At 33.0% G+C, this 18,792-nt stretch overlaps 1 long non-coding RNA gene across 5 annotated transcripts; it reads right to left on the bottom strand.

The window, feature by feature from the left end:
* Positions 1–2,820: 2,820 nt before the first annotated feature.
* On the bottom strand, positions 2,821–11,371 carry LOC126883069 (uncharacterized). Of its 5 annotated transcripts, XR_007697485.1 has the most exons (4): positions 10,508–11,369; positions 10,252–10,447; positions 4,665–4,779; positions 2,821–3,856 (listed from the first exon to the last, which is right to left on the bottom strand). It is a non-coding gene; the product is annotated as an uncharacterized LOC126883069 (long non-coding RNA). The 5 variants fall into 5 exon arrangements; XR_007697486.1 differs by lacking the exon at positions 4,665–4,779 and having other exon boundaries at positions 10,139–10,447; XR_007697487.1 differs by lacking the exons at positions 10,252–10,447; positions 10,508–11,369 and adding an exon at positions 5,036–5,633 and having other exon boundaries at positions 4,665–4,975.
* Positions 11,372–18,792: the final 7,421 nt, after the last annotated feature.

Below are 18,792 nucleotides of genomic sequence, written 5' to 3'. Positions count from 1 at the left end.
CGACGCGCCGTAGCAAGAGGAGTCTTCCTTCTTGTAGGTAGGCTTTAAAGACTGTTTCTTCTTCAATATTAGCCTCCTAAATTGTTTAAATTATCGCACCATCTTTTTCTTAGTCTGCAGATACTTCTTCATTCATTTGGTGACTTATCTCGTGCTATTCGTACCTACTATCCTATTCTCTGCCATTCTACTAATGTGTTCGTTCCACTCCAGTTTCCGTTTTGTCACTCATCCATTTATGTCTTCTACATTGCATGATCTTCTTATGTTTTCGCATCTCTCTCTATCCAACAGACTTTTCCCTGATATTCGTCTAAGTATTTTCATCTCGGTTGTTTCTAGTAGTCGTCTCGTTTTAGATGTGTCAGGTCTTGTCTCTGCCGTGTATGTCAATATAGGTCTAATTGCTGCTTTATAGATTCTTGCTTTTGTGTCTTGTTTTAGGTGTTCGTTCTTCCAGATTGTGTCATTAAGAGATCCCAGCGCTTTACTTGCTTTTAAGCTTTGTTGTCGTACTTCCTCTTCAACATCTCCATAACTGGGTATATCTATTCCCAGATATCTAAACCTTGCTTCCTGCTTTAATATTTTCCCATCAATTTCGATTTTACCTCGTAGTGGGTATTTAGATGTCATACATGTGTTTTTTCTGCTGATATTATCATATATTGATATTGTATTTCTTGGCTGTTGTATTGAAGATGTGTGTTAATCTTTAGAGATTGTCTTCTGTCTTGGCGATTAATGCGGCGTCGTTTGCATAACCTAATATTTGGAGTTTTTTGTTCCCCATTCTGTAACCATGATCTTTACATACTGCTTGTATCATTTCGTCCATTATTAGATACATTAAAGAGCAGTGGGCTTAACGGGTTCCATTGTCTGACTCGGCTTTGTACTGGTATAAACTGTGTTAGTTTTCCATTTATCTTTACCTGTATTCGATTATGGAAATAGATGTTTTCGATGGTTCGTATAATATTGATTGGCATGTATCTTCTATACAGTAAGTGTAAGACGTCTTCGACTTGGATGCGATCGAAAGCCTTTGTCAGGTAAAACATGATATGCTGGTTTATTGTCTCGATGGCCTTTTCTGTGATTTGTCTTAGTACAGAAATAAATAGTACAATACTGGCGTCTACGCTACAAACGCATTCAATATGCTAAGGAAAATGTGGTCTTCACATCAGATGACAATTAAAACCGTGAACCGCAACGTGAAGACTGTATTACTATATGGAGTAGAAACTTGTAGGTCTGGATCCCGCGTATGAAAAAAAAGTTGATTAATAGCAAGCTGGAAATTTGTTAATAGCTTAAGGGTGTCTAGTCGGATAAACTTTGATATATGGGAACACTGGAACAGGGGCAGTTTTAATTGTGGAACAGGTTAAAAATTTGGAACGGTCAGACCACGAAAACGGCACATTTATTTTGTCCGACAGAATAGACTTAAACTCTCCGAACAGAGATTAAACTCTCATGCAAAAATCAGACTGCTATTTATCACCTGTCATAATTCCTGGCAGTTGACATATTCTACATGTTCCACTCATTAAAATGCCCATTTGGTGATAAATAGCAGTCTGACTTTTGCATGAGAGTTTAATCTCTGTTCGAAGAGTTTAAGTCTGTTCTGTCGGACAAAATAAATGTGCCGTTTTCGTGGTCTGACCGTTCCAAATTTTTAACCTGTTCCACAATTAAAACTTCCCCTGTTCCAGTGTTCCCATATATCAAAGTTTGTCCGACTAGACACCCTTAAGCTATTAACAAATTTTCAGCTTGCTATTAATCAACTTTTTTTTCATACCCGGGATCCAGACCTATTGGAAAGTGTCAAGAAAATGTATTGGACAGATGCAGGTATTCATAAATAAATGCCTAAGGAAGATTCTTAACATTTACTGGCCAAACCGTATATCAAACCAAGAGCTATGGACAAGAACTAACCAGAAACCTATGTATATCTAAGATAATATGCAAAAGGAAATGGAGTTGGATGGAGCACACACTAAGGAGACCTGACACAGACATAGCGAGGCAAGCCCTAGAATATACACCACATGGAAAGAGAAGACCAGGTAGACCCGTAGAAATGTGGAAAAGAAGTGTTGAAAAAGAAATTAATGCTATAGGGCTTTTCATTGATTGTCATTTGCTTCGAGCTGCTGTCGTATGTTGTATAATCTGTGTATAATACTAATATACACAGAGATATGTCAACAATAGATCAGGCTAGTCATATGCCACTCAATGCATCGGGGTGTAACGCTGATATCAAGTATGGTGGTCTAGCTATCTTTGTCTGTCGTGCGAGTGTGAGCGTATCTACCAAGACGTGGGAGTAATGGAACGACAGTTACACAGAGGCGGCAACCATCATATGCTAGAGAGAGAAAGCTGAGCGCCAGTAGAGAGAGAAAGATAGACCAGCAACCCGAACTGTTCTGGGTTACTCTATTTTTCGAACTGGCCTAATCTATTCTGTTATATCTATGAATATACACGGATTATACGACATATGACAGAAGCTCGAAACAAATGACTGTAAATGAAAAGCCCTATTGGGAAAACCTGGACAGAAATAAAGATCAGTGCAAAGGATAAGACAGAATGGAGGCAGACAGTTGACGCCCTATGCTCCGCATGGAGTGAAGAGGAATAAGTAATTAAGTAAGTACTGGCGTCTACGCAGGATCTTCCGGATCTGAATCCTTGTGAGAAATCTAAAAAACGAAGTACTGATGTCTTGTCAAGAGCTAATGAGAAAACTAATAAGAGGACTTTTCTATAGAGGAAAAAAATAATAATACATTCGAATTATAAATTATATTTTGAGAATTTCAATTTTACAATACCAATTTTATTTTTTACAGATATATTCCCTACAAGCATTTCAAATTCATCCTTAAAATAAAGTTTAATAGGTACATAAAATGAACTTATAAATTTCTGTTTTGAAAGGATTGTAGATACCTACTATATACCTACTCAGATCTATACCTACTCAGCATCATATTGAGAAATCACAGAATCGTAAATATACAGTAATGAGCACTCACACTAATAACCGGCAAAATAACGCAAAAGATGGAAAACATATTAACTTGTGAGATAAAAAGAGATGAAACTGGTAGAAGTGGAACTTATCGTTATAAACGAATAAATTAACATAACCTTGGATAAGAGTTTTAACCTGCTAACTCCATTTTTCACTTTGAGTGATATTGGGCTAGTTTCTGGGTCCGTGTATTTTCATACACCACCCCACAAACCCACCGACACCAATGTAGTTTAGAAATAGCTATCTCTAAACTACAGTGGAACCAGCGGGCTTGTGGGACATGGTATGAAGGTACACAGACCTAGAAACTACCCCAATATCACTCACAGTGAAAAATGGAGTTAGCAGGTTAACACTCTTAGCCGACGATAACATTACATAGTTTCCCACCTTTAGATCTCTGTGACAGGAGTATTTTATAAAATTCTCCTGGCACAGTGACAGTTCTAATTCTCATCTGATATGTCTAAAGGTGGGAAACTATGTAATGTAATGTTAATTTATATGTTTATATCGATAATTTCTCTCAGTTTCATCTCTTTTTACTTCAGAATGCATCCCATGTTTCCCATCTTTGGCGTTATATCCCGTATTTTGCCAGTTATTAGCATGCTCATCACTGCATATTGGACTTTTTACACATAGTATCTTAGAATCCCTTGGAAGTAAATAATAAATCATGTACCTAGTTTTATTTTCATCAATAAATTCATGAAAGTATGACTGATGTTGAAAATTCATTTGACATACTGGCAAATAATTGTAATTCCTTCAGAGGAGATGTCCCTAGAAAGAATAACATATGTTTTATATTAAAATATATTAAAATCATATTGATTGGCAGAATAAATAGAGTTTTTAGGTTTAATTCTCCTCATTCACATAATTTAATACCAGATAATGTCACCCTACTTCCATATGCTAATGACCTAGTTTTTTATATAACAGCCTAAACCCCATTTTGGACTCCATTCACATTAACCAATATTATCAGATATTCATGAATAGTGTCACCACAATCCTCTTTAACAACATACTATTCTTTCATAGATCTGGTCGTTATCACAATATAATCCCATATATACCAAAAATTTATGCTCGAGTGAGAAATTGGAAAGCCAAGCACAGGATAGGAAAGAGTGGAAGCTGATTCTGGAACAGGCCAAGACCCACCATGGGCTGTACAGCCAATGCTGATACCTAAAAATGAACTCAAATATTTAGTGGTCTTTTTGTCCCGCAATCTTAACTAGAATAAGCATATTGAAAATATAATTGGAAAAGCTATTAAAGGCATGGCTGTGCTGCCTAGTAAGACCCATATAGATTTTTGAAGCATCTTTATGAAACCAGCACGTAAACAATTATTATAGATTTAAAAATTAGACTCACTATGGATAGGGTAGTAAGATGATACAACGAATGCAGAGGTAACCGTCTATATTTGTTATCAATGGTTTCTAGGAACATGGTTTTTCAAAACAGATGTCAATGATTTTTAGAGTTTAGATAAAGACTTATGTACCAAATTCATGAAAAAAATTTACACTTTCTCAGAATCATCCAACAATTAATTTGAAACATATACTCATACCTTCAATTATATATGTCATAGATTCCCTTAAGGCACTTTGCCACTGGTTGTAACTTCTCAATAGATGTGCCTACAGAATTACAAAATTATCATTCCAGTTTAAGAAAGAACACACCTTCAACTTGAATCTTTAATCTCAAGTCATATTTCGTTTATTTTATTTTGCGTTGTTTTGCAACCTGCTTTTCAGTATTTCTGCAAAGGCCTGCTCCTCAAGATGTAAAGTGCATATTTAAAAGTTAATGTAACAATATTGAGGACTGTTCATAGAAAGTTTATCACATTGAACAATTTCTTTTCATTCTGCAAACCTAAAACGACAGCACGTCAAAAATGATGTCAATGATGTTAAATAGAATTTACGTTTTTACCGATTTTCATCCATGGGCAACAGGAAGAAACTCAAATTTTTATGGTGCCTGGAATTTTGCCACATAAATAAACACACATTGCCTTTGGGTTAAATTCATCATAACCCCAATTCAAAATCACCAACCTTCTTAGAAAACTGGAGAAATACCACAGTAATGCATATTAAATTCGAAGTAAACCAACTTAACAATTGCAAAATATCAGAAAACAATAATAAATAACTCTAAATAAACAACTGTTTGTTTATAAGGTTATGTTTGGAATAAACATACATAAATAAACCAGATTTACTCACTGTTGCCAAATGTCACCAATTTAGATAGTTACTTGTGATTAATTGTTTGAATACATTCAATCAATAATTAGAAAATATTATTTTTCAAATTTTATACAAGTGTGTACGTAAAGGATTTTACCATTTATGAATTTAATTTTCAGCTTTTTGAAAAAAATCGATAATCATAATTATTTTATTATAATTTTGGAATATTCTTTATCGGAATATTTTAAATCTTGCAACAGCAACATTTTCCTCCTAGTCTACTGCGCAGTCTGCTAGGAGTTTCCGCAAGCGCAGGAACCGCATAAAAACTAGAGTGAACTAACTGATTCGTATAAGCAAAAAAACTGTGACTAAACCACAGTATATAGGTTTATACAACAATCAGTATAGTCACTTGCCGTGAAGTACGTTATGAAAAAATGTTCCATTTTTCCCACTGCGCATCGAGACCTTGCAGCCGGACGCAAGCGCATAACAGCGTGTGTTATACTGCTCAACATTATTTTTGATACACTGCTCGAAAATAAATAGGACAAATTAAATTTGAAATAGATTTTTCCAAATAAGGAATACTTTTCTACAATTAACGTTTACGAAGCTCTTGACAATTTATCGATAGTTTCATAAATAATTATTATAATTATTATTGTTGTTCTGAAGACTAAATGTATCAGCTTTAATGGATTCATTGAGATTATGTACCCACTATTTTCAACTAACTAATTTTTTCTATATAAACAAAATTTTGGTCTAACAATGGGCTCTACTTTATCTTCATTGGTCTTCTTCTAATGCCTACTCCACTAATGAAGGTTGGCTATAACCACTGCAAATTAGTTTCTTCCTTATTAGCGAATATATTTATGGATTTCTAAAGAAATATTGTTTTCACTCAATTTTGAAAAAATGTGAAAGCGTTGATTATATACGTCCGTCTGTCCGTAAACACAACTCCTCAGTCATTATACCAGATAGAATGACAAATGAGGTGTCAGATGAAAGCTTATAATCCAAGGATGGTACTAAAGGTGAGATATTTGGCAAAGGACTTCCAGTTTTAAAAATGCAATCGGAAATACGGTTTTAAATTCTCCAGGATAGTACAAGCGATATATTATTCGACGCGCCGTAAATATAACTCTTCCATTATTAATACAGATTGAATGACAATGAAGTGTCGAATGAAAGCTTATAATCTTCTTCTTCTTCCTTCTTGTAGGTAGGCTTTAAAGACTGTTTCTTCTTCAATATTAGCCTCCTAAATTGTTTAAATTATCGCACCATCTTTTTCTTAGTCTGCAAATACTTCTTCATCCATTTGGTGACTTATCTCGTGCTATTCGTACTATCCTATCCTCTGCCATTCTACTAATGTGTTCGTTCCACTCCAGTTTCCGTTTTGTCACCCATCCATTTATGTCTTCTACATTGCATGATCTTCTTATGTTTTCGCATCTCTCTCTATCCAACAGACTTTTCCCTGATATTCGTCTAAGTATTTTCATCTGGGTTGTTTCTAGTAGTCGTCTCGTTTTAGATGTGTCAGGTCTTGTCTCTGCCGTGTATGTCAATATAGTTCTAATTGCTGCTTTATAGATTCTTGCTTTTGTGTCTTGTCTTAGGTTAGGTGTTCGTTCTTCCAGATTGTGTCATTAAGAGATCCCACCGCTTTACTTGCTTTTAAGCTTTGTTGTCGTACTTCCTCAACATCTCCGTAACTGGGTATATCTAAACCTTGCTTCTTGCTTTAATATTTTCCCATCAATTTCGATTTTACCTCGTAGTGGGTATTTAGATGTCATACATGTGTTTTTTCTGCTGATATTATCATATTGTATTTCTTGGCTGTTGTATTGAAGACGTGTATTAATCTTTGGAGATTGTCTTCTGTCTCGGCGATTAATGCGGCGTCGTTTGCATAATCTAATATTTGGAGTTTTTTGTTCCCCATTCTGTATTAGTCCCCATTCAACTGTGTTAGTTTTCCATTTATCTTTGCCTGTATTCGATTATGGAAATATATGTTTTCGGTGGTTCGTATTGATTGGCATGTCTCTTCTATACACTAAGTGTAAGACGTCTTCGACTTGGACGCGATCGAAAGCCTTTGTCAGGTAAAACATAGATATGTTGGTTTATTGTACTCGATGGCCTTTTCTGTGATTTGTCTTAGTACAAAAATAAATAGTACAATACTGGCGTCTACGCTACAAACGCATTTAACATGCTAAGGAAAATGTGGTCTTCACATCAGATGACAATTAAAACCGAAAGACTATTCAACAGCAACGTGAAGACTGTATTACTATATGGAGCAGAAACTTGGAAAGTGTCAAGAAAATGTATTGGACAGATGCAGGTATTCATAAATAAATGCCTAAGGAAGTTTCTTAACATTTACTGGCCAAACCGTATATCAAACCAAGAGCTATGGACAAGAACTAACCAGAAACCTATGTATATCTAAGATAATATGCAAAAGGAAATAGAGTTGGATGGGGCACACACTACACACTAAGGAAACCTGACACAGACATAGCGAGGCAAGCCCTAGAATATATACCACATGGAAAGAGAAGACCAGGTAGACCCGTAGAAATGTGGAAAAGAATTGTTGAAAAAGAAATTAATGCTATAGGGCTTTTCATTGATTGTCATTTGCTTCGAGCTGCTGTCATATGTTGTATAATCTGTGTATAATACTAATATACACGGATTATACGACATATGACAGAAGCTCGAAACAAATGACTGTGAATGAAAAGCCCTATTGGGAAAACCTGGACAGAAATAAAGATCAGTGCAAAGGATAAGACAGAATGGAGGCAGACAGTTGACGCCCTATGCTCCGCATGGAGTGAAGAGGAATAAGTAATTAAGTAAGTACTGGCATCTACGCAGGATCTTCCGGATCTGAATCCTTGTGAGAAATCTAAAAAACGAAGTACTGATGTCTTGTTAAAAGAGCTAATGAGGAAACTAATAAGGGGACTTTTCTATAGAGGAAAAAAATAATAATACATTCGAATTATAAATTATATTTTGAGAATTTCAATTTTACAATACCAATTTTATTTTTACAGATATATTCCCTACAAGCATTTCAAATTCATCCTTAAAATAAAGTTTAATAGGTACATAAAATGAACTCATAAATTTCTGTTTTGAAAGGGTTGTAGATACTCATCTACACCTACTCAGCATCATATTAAGAAATCACAGAATCGTAAATAGACAGTAATGAGCACTCACACTAATAACCGGCAAAATAACGCAAAAGATGGAAAACATATTAACTTGTGAGATAAAAAGAGATGAAACTGGTAGAAGTGGAAATTATCGTTATAAACGAATAAATTAACATAACGTTGGATAAGAGTTTTAACCTGCTAACTCCATTTTTCACTTTGAGTGATATTGGGCTAGTTTCTGGGTCTGTGTATTTTCATACAGCACCCCACAAACCCGCCGACACCAATGTAGTTTAGAAATAGCTATCTCTAAACTACAGTGGAACCAGCGGGCTTGTGGGACATGGTATGAAGGTACACAGATGTAGAAACTACCCCAATATCACTCACAGTGAAAAATGGGGTTAGCAGGTTAACACTCTTAGCCGATGATAACATTACATAGTTTCCCACCTTTAGATCTCTGTGACAGGAGTATTTTATAAAATTCTCCTGTCACAGTGACAGTTCTCATACTCATCTGATACGTCTAAAGGTGGGAAACTATGTAATGTAATGTTGATTTATATGTTTATATGGATAATTTCTCTCAGTTTCATCTCTTTTTATTTCAGAATGCATCCCATGTTTCCCATCTTTGGCGTTATATCCCATATTTTGCCAGTTATTAGCATGCTCATCACTGCATATTGGACTTTTTACACATAGTATCTTAGAATCCCTTGGAAGTAAATAATAAATCATGTACCTAGTTTTATTTTCATCAATAAATTCATTTGACATACTGGCAAATAATTGTAATTCCTTCAGAGGAGATGTCCCTAGAAAGAATAACATATGTTTTATATTAAAATATATTAAAATCATATTGATTAGCAGAATAAATAGAGTTTTTAGGTTTAATTCTCCTCATTCACATAATTTAATACCAGATAATGTCGCCCTACTTCCATATGCTAATGACCTAGTTTTTTTATATAACAGCCTAAACCCATTTTGGACTCCATTCACATTAACCAATATTATCAGATATTCATGAATAGTGTCACCACAATCTTCTTTAACAACATACTATTTTTTCATAGATCTGGTCGTTATCACAATATAATCCCATATATACCAAAAATCCATGCTCGAGTGAGAAATTGGAAAGATTGGGATAGGAAAGAGTGGAAGCTGATTCTGGAACAGGCCAAGACCCACCATGGGCTGTAGAGCCAATGCTGATAGCTAAAAATGAACTCAAATATTTAGTGGTCTTTTTATCCCGCAATCTTAACTAGAATAAGCATATTGAAAATATAATTGGAAAAGCTATTAAAGGCATGGCTGTGCTGCCTAGTAAGACCCATATAGATTTTTGAAGCATCCTTATGAAACCAGCACGTAAGCAATTATAGATTTAAAAATTAGACTCACTATGGATAGGGTAGTAAGATGATACAATAAATGCAGAGCTAACCGTCTATATTTGTTATCAATGGTTTCTAGGAACATGGTTTTTCAAAACAGATGTCAATGGTTTTTAGAGTTTAGATAAAGACAGTTATGTAACCAAATTCATGAAAAAAATGTACACTTTTTCAGAATCATCCAACAATTAATTTGAAACATATATGTACTCATACCTTCAATTATATGTCATAGATTCCCTTAAGGCACTTTGCCACTGGTTGTAACTTCTCAATAGATGTGCCTACATAATTACAAAATTATCATTTCAGTTTAAGAAAGAACACACCTTCAACTTGAATGTTTAATCTCAAGACATATTTCGTTTGTTTTATTTTGCGTTGTTTTGCAACCCGCTTTTCAGTATTTCTGCAAAGGCCTGCTCCTCAAGATGTAAAGTGCATATTTAAAAGTTAATGTAACAATATTGAGGACTGTTCATAGAAAGTATATCACATTGAACAATTTCTTTTCATTCTGCAAACCTAAAACGACAGCACGTCAAAAATGATGTCAATGATATTAAATAGAATTTACGTTCTTACCGATTTCATCCATGGGCAACAGGAAGAAACTCAAATTTTTATGGTGCCTGGAATTTTGCCACATAAATAAACACACATTGCCTTTGGGTTAAATTCATCATAATCCCAATTCAAAATCACCAAACTTCTTAGAAAACTGGAGAAATACCACAGTAATGCATATTAAATTCGAAGTAAACCAACTTAACAATTGCAAAATATGAGAAAACAATAATAAATAACTCTAAATAAACAACTGTTTATAATATAAGGTTATGTTTGGAATAGACATATACCAGATCTACTCACTGTTGCCAAATGTCACCAATTTAGATAGTTACTTGTGATTAATTTTCTGAATACATTCAATCAATAATTAGAAGATATTAATTTTCAAATTTTATACAAGTGTGTACATAAAGGATTTTACCATTTATGAATTTAATTTTCAGCTTTTTGAAAAAAATCGATAATCATAATTATTTTATTATAATTTTGGAATATTCTTTATCGGAATATTTTAAATCTTGCAACAGCAACATTTTCCTCCTAGTCTACTACGCAGTCTGCTAGGAGTTTCTGCAAGCGCAGGAACCGCATAAAAACTAGAGTGAACTAACTGTTTCGTATAAGCAAAAAAACTGTGACTAAACTAAGTTAAGTTGTGACTAAACCTATTAAGTTGTAATTCTGTGATTACATTTCCTTCTTCCAAAATGGAAATAAAATCGATAAAATCATCTTTGAATCTAATTATGTTAGGTTAAGTTAAAGCTGAAATTATAAAAATAAACATAAAAGTCAGGTGTGTTCGGAATCCAAACTTACTTTTAAGCTTATCTACCGGATAACTAACTGGAACAGTGTTGCCAATCGCATTTCTCTAGATTATCCGATAATCGCTCGAAAAATATCCGATTTGTCACGAAAAGGTACGCTAGGTCAAAAATTATTGTGTTATTAAAATCAATGTTGCCAATGTGGTTCTTTTAGTCCCCTTAACAACCATCAAATAACAAAATCCGTTGTTCGTACGCCAATCAGTTGAATGTAATCAATTATCATTATGATAATTAACATAATTGATGGATTAATTAATTATTAATTATCAATTAACGTAACAATTATTAAGATTAATTGATTAATTAATCAATTAATCTCATAATTGTAATCAATTATGTTTTCAGCAACCCAATCAATGGCCCAATCAAACCCCATTTCTGATTAGCGTTCGAACAACCGTAACCGGCTCTTTAGTCTACTGGATTCTCTATTTCAAAGTTTAAAAATTTTCGTTTATAGGGCTTTTCATTCACAGTCATTTGTGTCGAGCTTCTGTCATATGTCGTATAATCCGTGTATAATAATGTTATACACATATTATACAACATATGACAGAAGCTCGAAACAAATGACAATCGATGAAAAGCCCTGTAGATGAAAATCTCGTATCCTAGCTGATTATTACCTAATTCATGTAATTATCGTAAGTGTTAAATTCTAAATAAATAAATAAATAAATCTAAATATTTGATTATTTGGATCGTTATATTAATTTATTATAATTATTTAAGTAAAAAAAACACTTAAATATTATTTTATTAAAACGTAATAACTACCTAAAACTAGGTACTGGAAAAATAAATAATAAATAAATCAATACAAAATAAACTATAGCTGCATTAATGGCATAGGCGCAAATTTTCTGGTCAATGCTTTTAAAATGTATTATTTTTTTCGAGTCCTGAGAAAGCTAATAAGTATTATTTAAAAATTTAAACGCAGAATTAAAGATTACATTATTACCGAGGGCCGAAAGTCCCTGAAGACTTCTATAATTTTTATTCTAATATGTTACAAAGGTAAAAGGAAAAGAGAATATTGAGTGTGATTTTTAATTTCAAATATCTCAGTCAAAAGAAACATTTTGTTTATTTTAAGGGACTTTCAGCCCTCGGTAATAATTTAATCTTTCATTCTGCTTTCAAATTTTTCAAAAATATTGATTAGTTTTCTCAGGATTCGAAAAAAATGAATACGTTTAAAGATTATTGGTCCGAAATTTTGCGCCTACGCTCTTTTAACAACTAAAGATTTATTACAACTAAAACAATAGAAATGTATTTGGCAGTCTTGTAGTTATTAAGGTATCAAAGTTATTATCCATAATACCCGTGGTGCGTTCAACGTTAATGCCCGACTAAATAATTTTTATAGGCAAAAAATTTGAAGGATTTTTGAGTTAATTAGTAGATATCTAGATATTACTAGTTTCAAATAAGTAGATTTTTCTACAATCACTATTCCAAATGCATTTTTCTGCACAATTTTATGTTAACAAACTTAATATTTTCACACAGAATAACTGACAGTAGTGTGCAGAAAAGTGACGTTTCTGTGCCGGAAAGTTCTTTTCTGCATAGTACCATTACATTCCTCAAAAAAATCATAAATAGAATTAGGTATAACATTAGCTTCTAATAACACAAAAATATACTGGGTGATTCATTAAAACTAAAGATCATGGACTATGCTAGACTTTCGTGACGAACCCTGTATATTTAAATCTATGTTTATAAAGCGCCCATTGGAATTTAAAAGTTAACGGGTCACAGCATTTTTTAATAATTTCCTAAAATAAGTACACAAACAATTTGATTCCATAAGTAGTTTCCATACTTTCTAATTTCAAAATTTCACCCTGTATTATTGTTAATTATATTTCGTTAAAATTGGTTGTTAAGCAGCTTTTAAAAATATAAAAATATATAGGGTGTTCCAATAAAAATAAAACATATGGACTCTGCCAGGCTTGCGTCAATCATCCTGTAGATTTAAATTTATATTTAAAAAGTGCACATTTATATATATTAAAATCGACGGGTCCCAGTGCTTTTTATAATTCTTTAAAACAAGGACACAAATAATTTTATTCCATAAGTGCCTTTCACACAGTATAACGGTTTTTGAAATTTGAATTGGATTAGTATGCCTTAAGTGGATGCACTTGTGCATTTAAATTCTAAACAAAAGAATCGGCACATGTCCCTTTTGTCAAAAGATGGAAAGTATCGGATGTCACTAACATTCATCCAGTATAGGCTATTTATAAAAATTTGGGTGGAACCAAACAAAATTAATGTGTTGTTGGTGTTGGGAATATATGGATGAGAAAGTTTTAGTCGATGGTAGATACACTGAAAAATATCCGCAAATCTCCGATTTATTTAAAGATACGAAGAAGATACGACAACTCTCCAAAAGGTACGCAAATCGGATAATTATCCGCCGATTGGCAACACTGAACTGGAACATAAATTGACGTGAAAAGACGGGTACATTTTATCTGGCGAATAAATATTTATCCTCCAGATAGCTAACTGCCAGATAAGAGCATATTTATTCGGAGGTGAAAAGACCGGGCCTTAGCCGTTAATATTTTAAATGTAATTAACTGATATTTAAAAATATATGATTATTTTATAATAATAAATAAGAGAAACTTGGTTACAGTATGACCGGATTATAACAACAAATAGCTTTCGAAAAAAAAAACAATTCAATCACCTCCGCCTATGATCTTTCAAATCTGTTGTGAATGACAAGAATCTACAGGTCGAGCAAGTCTCGTAAATTTCACGATTGCGAGCCACGCTTCACGCAACCGTGTTTGCGTACTTGTGTTTCGAGTTGCGTGGTCGCGCGCAATCGTACTTGAGACGCTGTGTCAGGTGAGGTGTTTGAAAATTTTGTAACTTGATTGCTTGATTCTGTGGTGTGAAGGTGGTTAAACTTTTGTTTTATTTTTTTTTTGTTTTTGTTGTTGCGAATATATCGCAGAAAGTTTTTAGATGAAGTAATTTTATGATGAAGATAACACAGAAAATACAAGAGGGCAGCATACTTTGCAAAACAACTTGTTACAATTTGAAATCAGCATTTTGTTAAGTTGTTGTCTTGCAGGTAAAAAAAGTGACTTTTTAAAAAAATTATATCTTGGAAACTAAAAATTATTTTTATTTATAATTGAAACATGTAAAAGTATACTACTCTCAAAAAAATTTCAGCCAAAAATATTCATTTTTGTAGAGTTGACTGCAATTTTTCGACAACAGCCCTTTTTTGCAGTGAGCAGCATAACAAGTCCAGTCTCATCTGAAATCAAAGTTTCTTGTAGTTTATACCTCTGGCTAGTGAATGAACAAAGGATTTTTTATTAGATGAGGTCATTTTTGTTTTATAAAAAAAACTACTTTAAAAATGAGAAAAATTGGGGTCAAAAATGTGTTTAAACTTATGTAAAATCTTCAAATTTCATTTTTTTTAAATTCCTTCGTTCATATTCTAGCCAGAGGTATAAACTACAAGAAACTTTTTAATTTCAGATGAGACTGGACTTAGTTATGCTGCCAACGCAAAAAAACTTAAACTCTACAAAAATGAATATTTTTGGCTGAAACTTTTTTTGAGACTACCTTAAGTACTATACTTTTACATGTTCCAATTATAAATAAAAATAAATTTTAGTTTTCGAGATATATTTTTTTTAAAAAGTCACTTTTTTTACCCACAAGACCTATGTAACCCCTTAAAAAATGTTTGGAAGAATATGTTTGATGGCCAAGATGCATACATATATTTAGAAGCAAAGTTCCTGATTTCTGTAGTATAATACGTAATACCGAAGAGGAAGTAGCCCTAAGCGCCGGACTCCACTTGCGATTTGTAGTTGTGAAGATTGAACACATTCTTTCAAATAGAAGTCAATCCATGATTATTTAGTCACAAATGGATTGACTTGTATTTGAAACAATGTGTTCAATCTTCCTGATTACAAATCGCAAGTGGAGTGCGGCGGTAATAACACCAAAATATTCCATATAGGTCCATAGAAGGTACACAGACATTGAAAAATTCCTGGAATATCCCCGAAAACATGTTCCCTGAACATCCCAGGAAAATCCTGTGTCAGCATTTTAAACATTACCTGAATGTCTTATTGGAACATTCCATGAATGTCCACAAATGTTCTCTGGACATTCAAAATATATTTTGTAGACATTCCCTGGATATACCAGAAATACAGTGATGACCGCTCTAATAACCGGCAAAATAGCACAAAAGATGTATTAAGTAGTGAGATAAAAAGACATGAAACTAGTTGAGCTGGGAAATTTAGCGATATTAACTTATACATTTAGATTGTATTGATTGTGTACCACCTTCAGACGTATCAGACGAGTTTGGAAACTACCACTGTCACAGTGACAGTTTTAGTTGACATACTCCTCCGATATGTGTAAAGGTGGGATCAATATAACGTAAATTTAAAGGTTAATTTCGCTAAATTTCCCAGCTCGACTAGTTTCATTTCTTTTTATCTCACAACTAAATATGTTGCCCATATTTTGCCGGTTATTAGGGCACTCATCACTGTACATCCTTGCTGATGTGACAATACCTCCTATCTGTTTTTTCATGAGTTTTGTATGAGAGATGGAAAAACATGTTTTAAGGTCACCTCCTGTGTTCATATGTAAGTTTTGACTTGTTTTGTAGTTCATAGATAGTTTAATTTACTACAAAACAAGTCAAAAAATATCATATGAAAACAGGAGGTGACCCTAAGACAAGTTTTTAGTCTCTCTTACAAAACTCATGAAAAAACAGATAGGATGTATTATTACATCACTGACGATATGTGGCCATACCAAATAATACATCCTTGATAAATATAAACATTTTTATTGAACAAAATCTTTTCATACATTTTTTCAATGCAATTTACTGATATTCCTAAATATTTCAAAAAGATGTGTCACATTTGCTTTGTAAACCTTTCTTTTGCCTTTCGTAGCCACATATTCCGTTTCCTTCATGGTTTTTTGTAGACCACTTCTCTCAGCTGATTCTAAAAAAAATAAAATAAATGGTAATTTTTCTATCCTTTACAATTAACAATCAGAAGAAATACTATTTACAGATAATGATATGCATAATAATAATAGGTTTGTTCTAGCATCAGTTTGAAACCATCAGCGAATAGTGGACCAGCGCGAGTAGAGGGGATCGCACTGGTGACTGTATTATGTTCTTTTACTGACCAACTGTTTGCTGATGGTTTTTGACTAGTTTGACTGTTTGCTAGAACAAACTTAATAATAATGAATATTTTGTATTTTGACAATGACATCTGATGTGGAAGTCAAAACATTAATAAAATTATTTTTTCAAGTTAACTTTCACATGCGCGTCTTAAAATTGTACTTTTAATACTTATATCATAAATAACTATTAAAACTATCTTAAGAGGAAACAGTATCGATCAACAGGTAGCGAAAATGTGTTCCAAGATTGCGGCTGTAATTTTGAATATTTTTTCAAGATATTTGGCACACATATTCGTAATATAATAAAGAATGGCGGTACAGAGCCCAATTTGAAAAATATATTAATATGTGGAAATTACTTTGTAATTAAATACAATATAAAAAAACGAGCTTGTACCGCCATTAAGAAGAACAAAAAAATACACTTTTTTTAAATACAACTTTTTTATCCGATTTTGTGTTATTTTGGAACTACTAAAATTTTTTATTTCATTGGTAGTTCCAAAATTACACAAAATCTAGGCATTGGATAAAAAAGTTTATTTGAAGAAAGTGTATTTTTTTGTTCTTCTTAATGTCGGTACAGGCTCGTTTTTTAAATATCGTATAATTACAGAGTAATTTCCACATATTAATATATTTTTCAAATTGGGCTCTGTACCGCCATTCTTTATTATTTTACGAATACATGTGCCAAATGCCTCGAAAAAATATTCAAAATTACAGTGACAATCTTGGAACACGTTTTGGCTACCTGTTTATCGCTACTGTATTACCTTAAAACATTGTAATTTGCTAAACCAGTATATTTTACTCTACTACTACTCTACTAGCTACCTCATTTTCCACTGTTTCTAAAGACTTGTTTACATGGGTAGAGTTTTGAGGAGAGTAGAGTAGTGGTAGTACTCTACCAAAAATGGCTTGATACCATTCACATGAGGAGAGTACAAGTATAGTACTGATGCTAGTATAGTGAAACCGATTTTTGTATTTTTAAACACTCTTGATTATAAGTGCACATTAAATTCTTAATTTTTTGCTGAAGCTCGTTTACTCCAAAGCCCCCTTTGCCATTCTTTCGACGATTTCATCCTCCGCAGCTTGCTGCAAACTTTTATTTCTGTAGTATACACTACCTAAATTCCATAAACACTGGCATTCGCCGTATTATAGCTCTACAAGTTTTAAAGTTTCATCTTCGGTGAACTTCATTTTCACTATTTACACAAAACACAATTCCAGCCAGAATGACAGCACCTCCATGTACTCTCCTACCTACTCTATTCTGCCATAATTGAGCGTGTTCCATGGGTAGAGTGTGCAGCTGAGTAGACATTTTGGCAGTAGTGGTGGTCATAGAGTAGTTACTTTGCCATAGGTTGCTAGTCACTCTACTTTAACTCCAACTATACACTCTACCAGCTATTCTACTGTGCTGAGCATTTTTACAGGTAGAGTTACCTCTACTCTATCAAGTACTTGCATCATTACTCTACCCGTGTAAACAAGTCTTAAATCTACTGAATGAAAATCTACTTAATCTTAATCTACTCTTAATGAAAAATGTCTAAAATAATTTACCCACCTAGTATTATTGTAGAATTTAAGACAGTCCAGTGCCTTATAAATAATTTCAATATGAATATTTTTCCCTTTAATTCTCCTTTGATACCACTCCATTTTAGAGTTTGGGGAACTTATTTCATTGTGTTTATAGACCATATTTATTGAAGGAACCCAATCTGGAGATTGTTATTATCGATTAAGTCGGCTGGTTTTCCTATAAGATTAAAATGTTTTTTTTTATTTGTGACTTTAGCACTTAGCTATTTAGCCAGATACAACTTGATAATAATTAATACTAATACAAAAAAACTATTAAACCTAATACAAATGATTAAAAAGAAAAACATATTATTCTAATTTACTTAATACTAAATAAAAAAGTGTCTATCTATACCTACTATTGCAAACAGATCAAAATAGTCAAAAGAAAAAAAAAACCTCTTAAAAATTACTAAAAGACATTACTATAAATAGGGAAAAGGAGGGAAAATAAACAATTGGGTAAAAAAAAGGTTAACGAGATTGGCTAAAATTGATTACAGACATACATTTGTACTATGTATAAATTTGATTAGACAATCATATACTCTTTTGTCATTAGTAGCCAATAGGTTATTTATTTGGTAC

This window comes from Diabrotica virgifera, chromosome 4 (assembly GCF_917563875.1).
Source record: "Diabrotica virgifera virgifera chromosome 4, PGI_DIABVI_V3a".
NCBI classification, from domain to species: domain Eukaryota; kingdom Metazoa; phylum Arthropoda; class Insecta; order Coleoptera; family Chrysomelidae; genus Diabrotica; species Diabrotica virgifera.
Note: the sequence above shows the minus strand (reverse complement) of the source record. Positions and strands in the feature narration are given on the sequence as shown.